This window comes from Sodiomyces alcalophilus (assembly GCF_042370955.1).
Source record: "Sodiomyces alcalophilus JCM 7366 unplaced genomic scaffold ACRALscaffold_5, whole genome shotgun sequence".
NCBI lineage: Eukaryota > Fungi > Ascomycota > Sordariomycetes > Glomerellales > Plectosphaerellaceae > Sodiomyces > Sodiomyces alcalophilus.
In genome coordinates, this window is record NW_027263536.1 from 3,966,159 (window position 1) to 3,981,167 (window position 15,009).

Below are 15,009 nucleotides of genomic sequence, written 5' to 3' on the forward strand. Positions count from 1 at the left end.
AAATACCCACCACGCTATAACTCGGCCCTAAAGGTATTTATAATTATCCTTAACGTCTTAGCAGTAATTATAGCAGCCTCCTCCTGTATAGTTAGGTTCCGCCTACGTAGTGGCGGCCTTAGTTTATCCCGCTTATGCTATAATAATATCCTCCTACTTCGAGCCCTAGGGTTACGAGCCCTGGCTTATTATAAAGCAGCAACGCCGGCTTATTATAGAGTAGTAACGCCGGCTCGTTATAAAACAGTAACGCCGGCTCGTTATAAAAAGGCAGCGCGGGCTCCTTATAAAAAGGTAGCGCGGGTTCGTTATAAAGAGGCAACGCCGGCTATAGTGGGTAACGGCAATAGACGGTTCCGGGTTAATCGGATAGGCAGAGAATCTAGGATTCGGGTCCTAGTATGTAGTTCTCGGATCTCGGGCTAGAATAGGTAGTAAAACCGTTAGATCGTGAGAATAGATAAAGGAAAAAAGAACTTATATGGTTCTAATTAATCTACTAGTAAGGATTAACGTTAGTACGCTCTAAAGGGCCCCTTATTTTAATTAAGTAGCTATATATCGTATAGCGGTAGGGTAAACTAAATTACGCGTTAAAGCTATTAGTATAGAGCGGCAGAGTTAAGCTCTTTATTACTGCCTCCTTCGCGGGCAGATATTACTGCTAAATAAGATCAAGAGCTTTAGACATGATCTCGAATACTAAATTAGCGATAACGGGTTTATTCCTATACTTTCTTATATAGAAGATACTCGCCTTAGTAAGGCTAATATTTAGCCGCTCCTATTTCCGCTCTACTACCCGCTATATCTACGTCGAAAGCTAATTAAGATCGATAAGGCGGTTCCGGAGGTTTATTTTAAGCTCGGCGTAGGCGGACTCTATTCGGCTAATAGCTCGGACTCTATAGTTACGGAGATATTAAACGGCATAGTTATAAAACTACGCTCGCTAAGGGAGGTAGGTCTTCTCGAGATAGCTAATAAGAGCTACGTATAATAATTAGTAAAGCGATAGATAGGATAGCAGCTAAGACTTACTAGGCTAGCGGCTATTAAATATCCTTTTTATAGAACCCTATTTCTATTTAAATAGCTCCTCGGTTTTAGCGTACACGCAGGACCGCCAGGACTTTATAAATCCGTTAGGAGTTTTATCGTCGGACTAATCCGATACTAAAGTATATGTATTTTACTGCGTTTAAGTATCCGTGACGTTTATAGCCTGAATATCGAAGAGTATATTACCGGCGCTAGTATCTAGATAAGTATATCGAGATACGATTACGTTAACGTTATCTTCTTTGTTAGTAAAAGCTTTATATATATTATCGGCGGGCGCTATTCCTAATTAGTTATTACTAAAAAGTCAGTGAAAATTTTATACGCGCTAACTAAAATAGAAAAGACTTCGAAAACCATAGCTAATTATAATCTATAAGATAATATCACGAATATTAAAGGACTAACCACTAAAATAAATATCACGAACTTACCTATAAAGCCGATAAGGCTACTCCCTTTAAATAGCCTATCCTACTTCTTTCTAATAGCCAGAGTAACATGCTTTATAATATACCAGATATAAAGTTACTATAGAATAGCTAGAAAAGCGTTATTTAGCGTATTTTTCAGCGCCTTTTCGAAGTCTATTATAACCATAGAGGGAAGTTAGATACGCTTTACCGAGGTTACGTCCCTAATCTGCTTATAAAGCTATTTATACGCGTTATAGTTTTCCCTCGAGACTAGGGCAAAATAGTAGTTATAGGAGCTATAGTCTACCGCTATACTAATAACCTCGAATAGCGGTATATTAAACCTGTTTACCTATGAAAAGAAACTAAGGTTAGTCTTCTACTAATAATCCTAGGGTTCCTAATACTTTATACTACCAGAATAGGTATAATCTATTATTAATAACTCTAAATTATATTACCACTACTAGATATAGATTTTATAGGTCCAGAATATTATATTAATCCGCCCCGTCTCTTCGTTAATATAATACCGTAGATAATAAGCGCCCGAGTCCTCTGCCTATAGCCTCTTAAAAAAGAACTACGTTATAGAAAGGTATCTATACCTCTCCTCCTTTAACTACCGCTAATAGTTACGGATATCCTAATCGCTAATCCAGAGTTTAGTACGTAACTCGGCTTTGATCTTATACTATATTTACTTAGTAATTTCGAAGGCGGTTAGCTTTCCTATCCCGGATAGGTAAAGAACTATATCCTTAATTCGCGATATCCTAACTACTTTTTAAGAGTCTGCCCGAGTAGTTACCGAAGCCGCGATACCTTCGGAGGGCAGAGGCGGGTGGTTATAGCAGTTACTCTCTTCGTTTATAATAAAGTGCTACTCGTCTCTAAGCAGCCTTACCTTAGTAAGCTAACGGTATCTAATTTTAGTTATTTTACTGCTTCTAAACATAGCTATCGATACCCGCTAATCGCCGCCACGGGGGTAACGGAGGATAACACGATAAATATCACCGTTAGCTCGCTTTAAGGTCTGTTTACGTACTACACTAAACCCAAGGTTATAGTAATACGCCTTAACGGAGTCGATTAATTCGTCGTGGGTTACTACCCTTAAGGGCTAGGTCGGCTTTAGATAAGGGAAAGATATAATAGAATGCTATGGCCCGGGATAGATATAAAAGATAGTCAGAATAGCTATAAAACTTAAAGTCAAAACATCTAAGGTAAGTAATAAAGGTAATAGTTTATCCCTTCTATATCCGCGACTCTACGATATACCGGGACCTTATACCCAGAGTCCAATTTCGTATACAAAAATATCCCTTGGCAATCTATCCTAAAAGGGTAAGGCCTATGCCAGATACTAGGCAGGGTTCTCCGGGATACCGGTACTCCCTCGGGACCCTTAGCTCTAGATACGGACCCGTGATAAGCCTAACCCTCCCTTCGGCTAGCCTATTGGTTGGTTATTTGTTTTGGCCCTAGCGGAGCCGTTCTATATAGTGACGGCTTCGCCTTTCTTTATTATAGGTCCTTTGTGCGTAAGCTAGGCGGCGGCGGCGGCTTCCTCGGTTCCTATAAGGAATAAGTAACGCGGCGGTAGTAGTAGGCGGTAGTAAATAGGCGGCGGCCCTAGTATAGTCTTCGAGAAGACCGTGATAACGAACGTATATAGAGGGTAGGCGGAGGCGGCCTTTTTGGTTCCGGGTTATAACTATAGGAATAAGGTAACGCGGCGGCCCTAGTAAAAGATTAACGACGCAGAATATAAAACTAAGCGATGGCTATAAAGATCGTGATAGGAGAATTAACGGCGTAGCTTATAAGAGCAGGAGATATAGCGAGTCTCCGGGTCTATATACTAGTTAGGATTTCGGGACTATATATATATAGTCTCGGGGTCTATAAGAAGATCATGAGAGACGGGCCTACATAAAGGTCTCGGTATTCCTACGTCTCTCGTAGAGTATATCTATCTCTTTCTATTACCTAGATTGAGACAGGTAGTCTATTTTGGTTCGTAGGCGTAAAGCATACAGGTCGGATCTTTTTAGCGGCGTAGCATAGTATATAGGAGGTAGGTCGGTTTATCGAAGGCAGGAAGGTATCGCGGTTTATCGGTTCTTCGTAGAGTCGGTGGGTAAAGAATAGAACCGGGTCTCGCGACAGGACTCTTTAAGGCGGTAATATTATAGCCAGGCTTAAAGGAATAGGAAAAAGAGGAGTAGGATTAACGTGATTAACTAGATTAATCGGATTCATAGGATTAATCGGATTCATAGGATTAATCGGATTAATAGGATTAATCGGATTAATAGGATTAATCGGATTAACTATAGGTAGGCGGATTAGGCTTAGGCCGATTAAAGGAACGAAGATATTGGGAAGAAAAAGAGTAGTAAAAAGAGTCGGAAGAAAGAGAAGGAAAAAGATAAGCAGGATAAGCTCGTAATGACTCTACCGGTAGATAACGGTAGGTAGGATTAAAAAGGGTAGGCGGGATTAATAGTATATAGTCTGCTTCGAATATAATAAAGATATCTAACGTATACTACTAAACTAACTGATAATAACTTAATAATTAGTAGACTAAATTAATCGAAATCGGAGCTATTCGATTACTCTTCTTTTAATTAGGCTAATGTGGTTATAAGCCAAAGAAAAGGTGAAGAACTATAAAAGATATAGTCTAAGGAAGACGTGAAAAGAAAAGCTAAAAAATCGGCAGGACTCCTATAGACTTATAGGCTAGGCCTAGGGCCTAGTTATCTATCGGCCCTAAAGCTATATAAAGTAGCTCCTACGCGTATAGCTTTCTAAAAAGAAAAGAGGGTAAAATCGGGGGAGGGCAGGACTCTATATCTATTAGCCCCAAAGCTATATAAAAAGGTCCCCCTTAAGGGCAGCTTTTAAATAACCCTAAAAATAAATAAAAATAAAAATAAGAGGTCCTAATCAGGTTAACGAAGCTTCGGGGAAAAGAAAAATCCGGCTCTAGGGCGTAGGTAAAAGAGACGCGGCCCTAGATTCGAACCCACGATTTTTAGAAGACGCGGCCCCTATTAGGAAGTAGGAAAGCTCCTATAGACTCTACGTACACGATTTCTGTTTCCGAAAACGATTCTATTCCCCTAATTAGGTAAAGGGAAAGGTGGGGGGAAGAAGGGAAAAAGGAAAAGGAAAAAAGGAAAGGAGGCGGGAAAAGGAAAAGGGAAAAAGGGAAAAAAGGTAGGAGGAGGAGGAAGAGGTAGGGGAGCTAGCACGGGAGCTTAATGCCGGAATAACAGGATTAACGGAACTAACGCGCTAGTTCTTCTAAAGCGCGGAGCTATTATAGCTTTTCCGGATCACTAAGCTAATAAGGCTTTTCGGGTATATACGCCGACGGTGGCTATCCTAACTATAGGAATAACACCTAATTAAGCGAATACGATTATACTAGGCGGCGGGACTCTCTTCCTAACTCTAATATAGAGTCGTACTCTTATTATAGCGGCGGCTTTTCCGACTACTACTTCGGCTACGACTATATAGACTACCCGGAACGGTGGGCTACCTATAGGCAATAATATTACCGTTAGTCTAATTAGATAAATAGGAAGTAAACGGCAAAGAGATATCGTGATTATCGCGGCAGGACCTTAGCGTATAAAGCTCTCCTAGGGCTACCTAGCACGCCCTTAGCGTGACTCTCGCGACGACCTTGAAACAGGAGATTAAGCCGATTAAGAGGAACAGAAACGTATTCCACGCGCGGCCCTGGCTACCGGTATATATCCTCCTCTTTCTATAATATCGCCGTTATAATATCTTCCTCTTTATATTCGACTATTAATATATAAGCAGTCTCTGCGTCGGGATAGGTTACGGCTATTACTAATAAGTAGGCAGCCTCTGCTTTTCCGAAGCACTATTAGAATCGCTTTGCCGGAGACTCGGGCCCCGGGAAATTATTTTCATAGTTTTTATTATATATATTATTTTTAGTGTTTTTATTTATAGTGTTTTTATTAATTTTATTAATATATCGTAACCGGAATTAGAATATAAACATAAACCAGAATCGTCTTTTTTCGGACCTTTGCTTACTCTGGCTACGTCCACGTAACGCGATATTCTTTTAGGCCTTTTCTAGAGCCCTTCGCCTATTATTAAAGGACTAACCAGACCCGTATCGTATCGTATCCGAAACTTAAGACTTAAAGACTTAAACGCTTAAAACAGAATAAAGAAAACCGTGACCGTATCGAGATTAATAACGCTAATAGGCCGTTCGTTTAGGTAGGCCGGAACTACCCTTATACGTAGGAAGGATCCCCCACGCCGATTATATCCGCCTCCAAGCACTAATTAAAGAAAGGCGAAGCCGTTACTATATTAAACGGCTCCGCGTAGGGCTAAAATAAATAACTAACTAATAGGCTAGCCGAATGGAGGGTTAGCCTCGTCACGGGTCCGTATCTAGAGCTAAAGGGTCCCGAGGAGATAGTCGCCGGGCCTTTAGAAGAGTCGGCTATAGTCCGATTAGGGGAACGGATAGCTATAGATAGGTAGGCGGGCCTATAGTCGGCTCTTCTGGATCGTCTAGATATCCGAAATAAGAAGGATAATATAAATTATGATTGTGATGGGTGATAGGTAATAATCGTAAAAGATCAGACGAAAAGCTAGCTAGATATAGTGGGTCTATTCCGAAGAATAGCCGCATACAAGACCAGATCTCTGGGACCGCGTACGTGGTCACGTGACATCCATAACGTTCAGACCCGGAACACGGGTCTACCCCTCTATAATATTACTATAGGCTCGGATAGCTTAGACGATGAAGGGTCGGAAAAAGAATAGCTTTAACGCGAAAACGGGCGTTAAAGCCGATAGCCGCCCTATAGTAGGAGTAGGAGGCGTTTAAATACTTAGCTAGCGGCGACTTAGCCCTAATATTCACGCGAGTAAATAAAAGATATATATATATTCTTATAGATACGGGTTATTATTACTATACTACCGTGAATAAACATTTCGCCTTAAGACTCTGGTTACTATTAGTCGATAAGAGAAAACGATTATTAAAAGGATTCTTAGATATATCTAAGCCGGTTATTAATACCGGGATCGCCATATTTAAGCTTAAGATTAGCGGCTATATATAATAAGTATTCGCCTATATAGTAGAAGGGCTAAACTAGGATATATTCCTAGGAAAGCTATAGCTAGAATATAACGAAATTACGTATTATATAAAGAATCGTAGGCTATACCACGGAGTCGCTAATATCGACCTATAATTAGTCGGTAAAGACGAACCGCCTAATATATAAGCTATCCGCGAGGTAAGATTAGTCTCGGGATCCGTGTTCGCGGCCATAATATAATAGATAAGGAGAGGGTTAAAGGAAAAAAAAACGATACGTTTAACGCCTTTATCTATACAGTTAGTATACGGGATATCGATAAGGCCCTTTATAAAAAGGTGCTATTAGACCCTCGAGATTATATCCCTACGAGTATATTATAAGAGTTCGGTAACCTTTTTATACCCGATAAGGCTAACGACTTACCCCCCCACCGACTAGGGGTCGATTATAAAATCACCCTAAAACAAGGTCTTAATAGGCTCGAGCCGACTTTATTATAAGGGCCTCTTTATAGTAGATAGAGGGAGGAGTTAGTAGTACTCCGGAAGACTCTTAATAACCTAATAATTAAAGGATTTATACAGACTAGTAGCTTAGCGGCTACTATACCGATTTTATTCGTAAAGAAGCTAGGGGGCGGGTTACGCTTTTATTATAACTATAAAGCTCCAAACGCAATTACCTAGCGAGATTAGTATCCCCTCTCTTTAATCACCGAGACCCGATATAACCTGGCTAGTGCTAAGTGGTTCACGAAGCTTAATATAGTCGCCGCCTTCTATAAAATCCGTATAGGTCCTGGGTATAAAAGTAAGACGGCCTTTAGGACGCGCTTTAGTCTCTTTAAGTAGCTAGTATACCCTTTCGTACTAAGCAGCGTACCCGCTACCTTTTAACGCTATATTAACTAAACACTATAGGAGTTCTTTAACGACTTTATTATAGCTTATATCGATAATATCCTAATCTACTTAAGTGGATCTTAGAAGGACTATAAAATAAAGGTCCGACTAATACTATATAGGCTTATACACGCCGGTCTAAACCTAGACCCGGCTAAGTACGAGTTTAGTATAACGATAGTAAAATATCTAGGCTTTATTATTATAGTAGATAAGGGAGTATTTTACGACCCCGAGAAGTTAAAGGCTATCTGCGACTAGGAGGCTCCTAGCTTTATAAAGGGAGTATATAAAGCTTCTTAGGGTTCGCGAACTACTACTGGATATTTATCTCCGACTTTATAAATATTATAGCCCGCCTCTTAGCACTAATAAAAAAGGATCGGCTCTTTAGGTAGGGGCCGAAGAAGACGCCGCCTTTAAGGAGCTAAAACGACTTTTTTAGATAGAACCCGTCCTATAATCATAGAACCTAAACCGTAAGACTATATTTAAGACTAACCGCTTAGGCTACGCGTTAAGTAGTATCCTATCCTAGGTGGATAAACAGGGATATCGCTATATAGTCGCGTATTACTTGTGTAAGCTTACCCTAGCGGAGTATAATTACCCTATTTATAATGAGGAGATAGTAGTAATTATAAGCTATATACTCGCTTAGAAGGTAGAAGTAACTAGCTAGGAATAATTTATAATATTATCGGACTATAAGGCTTTTAAGTACTTTATAACTAAATAATCCTTTATTAAAAGGTAAAGCCGCTAGGCTAGTAAACTGGCTTAGTTTAAGTTTGTACTAGAGTACCGGCGAGGTACTAAGAAGTTCTTGGTGGATATACTCTCTTATCACGATTAGGATACCCCGAAGGATAGCTTTAAATAACCGGAAATAAGGGCGGGTAATTTAACTAATACCTAACTCCGCGATCTCTAAAATAATCCCCGAGCCGATTATATGGAGGATATCCGTTAAGCGTGTAATCGAAGTAAATAAAGACCTTTAACGACTTTAGAATAAGACTATAGCGACCGACCCCTAATATTAAGGGGTCCTTACCGCGATTATTATAAAAGCTCGTAGCTTTAACCTATCTCTTAGGCTATAGTTAAAGATCACGGAGTACTTTCTTAACCCCGCGGGATATATAACCTTCCAGGACCGCCTCTAGGTCCCGAGCTCTAGGGAAGACCCGCCGCTAAGGGGACGCTTAGTATAGGCGATCCACGACTTTATTCTCGGCGGCTACCCGGGTAAGGAGAATATAATCGCTATAATAGCCCGGTAGTTCTTTTAGCTAGGTATAAATAAGGATATATAGAAGTTTATCCGTAACTATAACCCGTATAACGGGAGTAATTAATAGCGGAATATAAAGCGCGGACTATTAAATCACTACCTATATTAGAGCGAATCCATAGCCACCTTATAATAGACTTTATAACGGATCTACCGCCTACTGGCGAGGGTAAGGAGCGTTTCCTATAGGTGATCACGGACCGGCTAATAAAGTCCGTGACGTTAGAAGTAATAAAGATAATAGAAGTAAAAGCCTGCGTAGAATACTTTCTAAAATACTATTTTAGGTTCCACGGTATACCCCTTTTAATTATTAGCGACCAGGGCTTAAACTAGACTAATATATTCTAGCGATAGTTTTATAAACTTATAAAGACTAAGTAGCGACTTAGTATAGTATACCACCCCTAAACCGATAAAGGACCCGAGAGGCTAAATTAAGATATCTAGGCCTAGCTCCGCGCCTTTATATACTACTTTTAGGATAACTAGGGTCGCTTATTACCTAATATATAGTTAGCGCTAAATAGTAGGAAGAGCTTAATAACTTAGCTAAGCTCTTTCTTTATAAAATACGGGTTCTATATTAACCTTATCTAAGTCTATATCCCTTCGCCTATATACCCGAAGGAAGTGGCCGCCTATAAACTACTTAGCCGCTTATAAGGAGCCGTGGAATTCGTATAAGTAGCTATAGCCTTAAGGTAATTATAGGATAAGGAAGCCGCGAATAAGCAGCGACTATTAGCAGAACACTTTAAAGTAGGAGACCTCGCTTAGTTATCTATAGCTAATTACTTCACGCCTAGGCCTTTAAAGAAACTAAGCTAGCTATATTAGAAGTACCGGGTAACGAAAGTAATTAACTCCTATATTATCGAACTAGATATGGCCTCGGGTATATATGCCCGTTTCTATATCGATATCTTAAAGCCAGTTAGCCGCGACCCCCTCCCTAGGTAAGTCGTGACTAACCCTTAGCCTGAACCGATTAGAGACGTACTCTATAGTAATAAGGAGTAGGAGGTAGAAAATATCTTATACGCATAGAATAAACGGCGAGGTTATAGCGTATAACGCGAGGTATTAATACACTAGGCGGGATACGTAGAACCTATTTAGGAGCCACTAGACGCCGTAAAGGATATTAAGGTATTAAATATTTTCAAAGCAGAATATAGCCTCGCTAATAAAAATAATAGGCCTTTATAAGATTATACTATAAGGAGTACGCGAGGATAAGGAGACCCTGATATAAGGGGAGTATAATCTTTAATCGTAAGTTAATTAAAGGGGGGGAATTTACTAGCCCCCTTACCGGTTCTTAAAGAGGTAGATAGTGCCTCCGTAAAGGACTTTAATTAGCGGTATTATTACCCGAGCCGCCTTTATTACTATTACTACTATTACCGGTAGCAGGATTACTACCCCCCTAGAGGGCGGCGAGGATACCCTCTAGGAGACGTGTTATCGCGGCGCCCTGATCGCGAACCTACTAACGGAGGGCCTTTACCTTATAGCGGAGACTCTCGCTATTATTAATAGGGGCGGAGGCGGAGGCGGTGTTAGTGGTGGTAGCGGCGGGGGCGGGGGGCTCCTTGGATAATAAGGCATAATAGTCGCTACGAGCTAACTTAAAGGCTTTATAAAGCTAGGCTAGAGTTAACGCCGACCTAAAAGAGGATTCGGGAATACTTATATTATTATTATCTAGATTATCGCGTATAGCGCGACCCGCGGTGGTTATAGGATAAACGAACTTAGCGATAACGGGGGGGAGCTAAGAAGGTTAGTCGCGACTATTTAGCCTGTAGATTATAGGGAACTTACCGGGCGGTATATATAAGATCCTATAGTATATTTATAATACTTAGGCTTTTAACTGGCTATACTAGGCCCGGATTAATTATAACACGTTTAGTTAAATTTTATCTTAATACCCGTAATACGATTAGCGTAAGGGCGGTAAAAGTTATCGTAGTGATAACCGGGAGGGTAAGCCGGGCCGCGCTATCGCTTATTAGGCTTAGTAGGCTACTAAAGAGTTAGTAGGGCCCTCACGGCGAAGTATAGACTCTAGTCGTATACCTTTTCTTTACCGGGGCGATTACCAGTGCTTATTATTATAGCGATAGCGTCCTTAGCCACTTCCTTAATAAAGGGGGAGGGGGGGCCGGCGGCGATATCGCTAATAGTTAGGGGCTCTTTAACGGTACCCTCGCGGGTATAATAGGCGTTATAGCGGGGGGCGGATATCTAAACACACTCTATTAGCCTTGACCTAATTTAATCAGCGCGAGGACTTATTAGAAGACTTATAATACTTAATTAAATAATTAAAAAAATAAAAATTATTAGATTAACGAAAAGGTATAAGTACTAAGTCATTACGCCGCGAGTTAGCGAAGAATAATACGACTCTTAGCACGGAACTAGCGATAAAGCTTATTACTAAAACGATATTATTAGGCTATAGGAAAAAGAATTAATTATAAATAAAAAACCGGGCGGAGCTATGGTTATATTATAATATCGAACTACGGAATATAATAAAAGCCTATAAAGCTATTTATTATAGTAGTTTACGAATAAGGAAAAAGGAGTAACTAAGCGTTATTTAATATAAAGTGTAAGCGCTTAGCGTGACGCAGAGGGCTAGCGATTTATAAGTAAGGTCGCCGCGAATACCGCGCGACCCGAACCTGCCTGATATAAGGGAGGATACACGCCTCCCTCGCGTCGCGTTTAGGTAAAAAGGATTCGGCCCTTAGTTATTACGGCCCTAGGGGGGGAGGGGGGAGGAGGGGGGTAATATCACGGGTTAACCCCTTAAAGGTATAGTTCCGGCACTAGGCCGGAACCGCTAATTAGCACGTAGATCTAATACTCGGACCTCGCGCTGCCCTTACCGCGGATTTATATAAACCTAGTAAATCCTGCACTTCCTTATAGACCTTTTCCTTTCCTTTCCTTAATTCTAGCTAATGTAATTATTCGGCCTTACTTAGTGCGATTAACCTATAACTAGCCGCTTATACGAGGTGCTAGATATAGACCCTAATAGGTCCTAAGGTATCCTTGGTATACCCTGGTCAATAGAATATAACCCCGTTACCTTTTTCTAGTCCGGTAAATAGATATATCGACTCTAGTAAGAGGACCTTCGAGGAGTCCCGGGTTAAAGAGAGTTAATGAAGGCAAGGGAGTATATATAGCTTATTATCCGCCTTATAAAGTCTAGTGCTCCCCGTATTAGCCGAGTTATCGGTATAAAGTGGAATGCTACTAAGGAAAAAGAGGATATATTACCCGATAATCCTTTAATCCCTATTATTTAATCGGACCTGCCTTTACCTATACCCCCTATACCCTCTAACCCGACCTAATTAAATAAAGAGATCCTAGAATATCTTAATCCCGGACCCTACTAAGAGTTATTAGATAAAGATAAGTTAAGGAAGGTTATCCCGAGTATTATTAAGAGTTTTTAAACGTTTTCGATATTATAAAGGCTAGCTATCTACCTGCCTACTAATATTAGGATTATATAATCGAGATTAAGGAAGGTAAGTTACCCCTATTTAGCCTTATTTACCCTCTAGCCGAGTAAAAACCAGCTATCTTATAAGACTATATTAAGGAGACTATAATAAAAGGGTGGATTGGCTTATTAATAAGCTTTACGGGCGGCCCGATCCTATTTATACTAAAGAAGGGTGGATAGCTATGCTTATATATAGACTATAAAGGTCTTAGTAAGGTTATCCGTAAGGACCGTACCCCGCTACCCCTAATATATAAAATCCTTAACCGTCTCGCGTCCTCCACGGTTTATACTAAGTTAGATCTTAAGGACGCGTACTATCGCTTAAGAATTCGAGCAGGGGACGAATAGAAGACGGCTTTTAGAACTAAGTACGGATACTTTAAGTACTTAGTAATACCCTTTAGTCTATATAAGACCCCCGCTAATTTCTAGTATTATATTAATAAAGCCTTGAAATGCCTTATTAATACTATCTACGTCGTGTACCTAGACGATATCCTGATTTATAGTAAGGACCTTAGTAGCCACCGTATATATATTAAGGAGATCCTTACACGCCTAAGGGAATAGTCCTTATTTATAAACCCTTAGAAGTACGTGTTTAAGATATAAGAGGTCGAGTTCTTAGGCTTTATATATAGCTCTAAGGGTGTCTTTATAGACCCTAAGAGGGTTAAGGCTATAACGGATTAAGAGGAACCTAACTCTATTAAGAAGATTCAGGTCTTCCTGGGTTTTACCGGTTCTTACTAATATTTTATAGGCCTGACTAGGGAGCCTAGATGGATTAATATCCGGGCTACAGAATGTGGCTGGATGTGAGTTAATGACGCCACCCCTTATCTCCCTAACTACCATAGCCAATTTATATATATATCATAGCTAATTTGTATGTATATCGTAAGTAGCAAATTCCACCTGTTATCAAAACACATATATCTCCATTCAGCTAATTTAGGTTTTAAACCGTCCGCCTTTATCCTAACTCTATTTAACTCTACGGGCTTATAATAATAAGGGTACCTAGGTATGTCTTTATAAATAAACTTATATGGTGTGTCTAGGTACTTAGGTAGATATAATAAGACTCGAACAGTACATATAAATTGGTTGTGGTACTTAGAGCTTTCGGCCGTACAGCCATGAATCCACTGCCAGCCTCAATTTGTAGCCCGGATATCAATCCGTCTAGGCTCCCCAGTCAGGCCCTATTTTATCGCAGGCTACTCTAAGGTCGCCGCCCCTTCTATAGACCTATTAAGGTTAGGGGGTAGACTAGGTACGTTCTAGTTAGGGGATATAAAGAGGGCCGCTTTTAAGAAGTTACGATTATTATTCTAGTTAGTACCCGTACTACGGTATTTTAACCTAGTCCTGCTTATTTGTATAGAACCTAACGCGTATAACTTCGTACTAGGTGCTATAATTAGCTAGTATAAGGACCGAACCTAGCGACCTATAGCGTTGTTATCTAGGAAGCTAAGGGGACCCGAACTAAACTATCCGATATTAGATACCGAGTTAATAGCAATCGTCTAAGCGTTCTGGTAATAGCGCTATTACTTAGCGTATAGTTAGACCCTAATAGAGGTACTAATTAACCACTTAAACTACCGGTATCTACTAAATAAGCCTTAAATTAAACCTTAATACGCCCCTTAGCTAGAGGCGCTATTAAGCTTTGATTGTAGTATTTATTACTATCCGGGCATTTAAGACCCCGCGGATAGGCTTTTATAGAAGAGGCCCGTTATTCCGACTGTACCACTTGGTTATTCCGACTGTAGTTCACATATACAACGCACGTAGATAGACTCTTCGGAATACCAATATAGTAACTACGGTCGCAAACCACACCAACGTCTTTTAACAAGTTGATTAATTTAATCGCCCGGATTAATTGCGTTGTATTGATGGATAAGCTTATCAGTTCGAAGCTAATAGCAGTAGTAATAGTAGCGCCTCTTCCCTTCCTCGTCCACGCCGCCCACGCCCACGCCCACGCCCACGCCCACGCCCACGGCTATCTTATTCCTGTGACGAGACAACGAACGCGCCGCCTCCTATTCCGTAGATTGACGACGTAGATTGACGACGTAGATTGATGACGTAGATTGACGACGTAGATTGACGACGTAGATTGACGACGTAGATTAACGACGTAGATTAACGACGTAGATTAAAGATGTTAATCGATAAGGTAGTAGGAGGATTAGGTCTGATTGGAACTACAGTCGGAATAACCAAGTGGTACAGTCGGAATAACGGGCCTCTTATAGAAGCCGTAGCTCGCTATAGATTAGGCGGATCTTAAAGCCGAGCGATAAAAGCATGTTAAGGGATTTACTAAGAAGTTCGTTATTAGCCTTATAAGGGCCCGAGGTATACTAAAGAAAGGCGAAGCCGTTACTATGCAGAACGGCTTAGGCAGTATAAACTCGGATAAGTCTTTGATAACAGCAGTGCTTAAGACCACGAAGTGTATATAACCAAAATAACACATATAACAAGGAGACCTTTAAAATAGGTTCCTGGAGGTGCGCGCTACTCCGATCAGGGCAATGTAGCTTAAACGAAGTGAATATAATAAACATGGCAAAACTTAGGGTTAAAGGGATAATAATTATATAGGATAATAAGC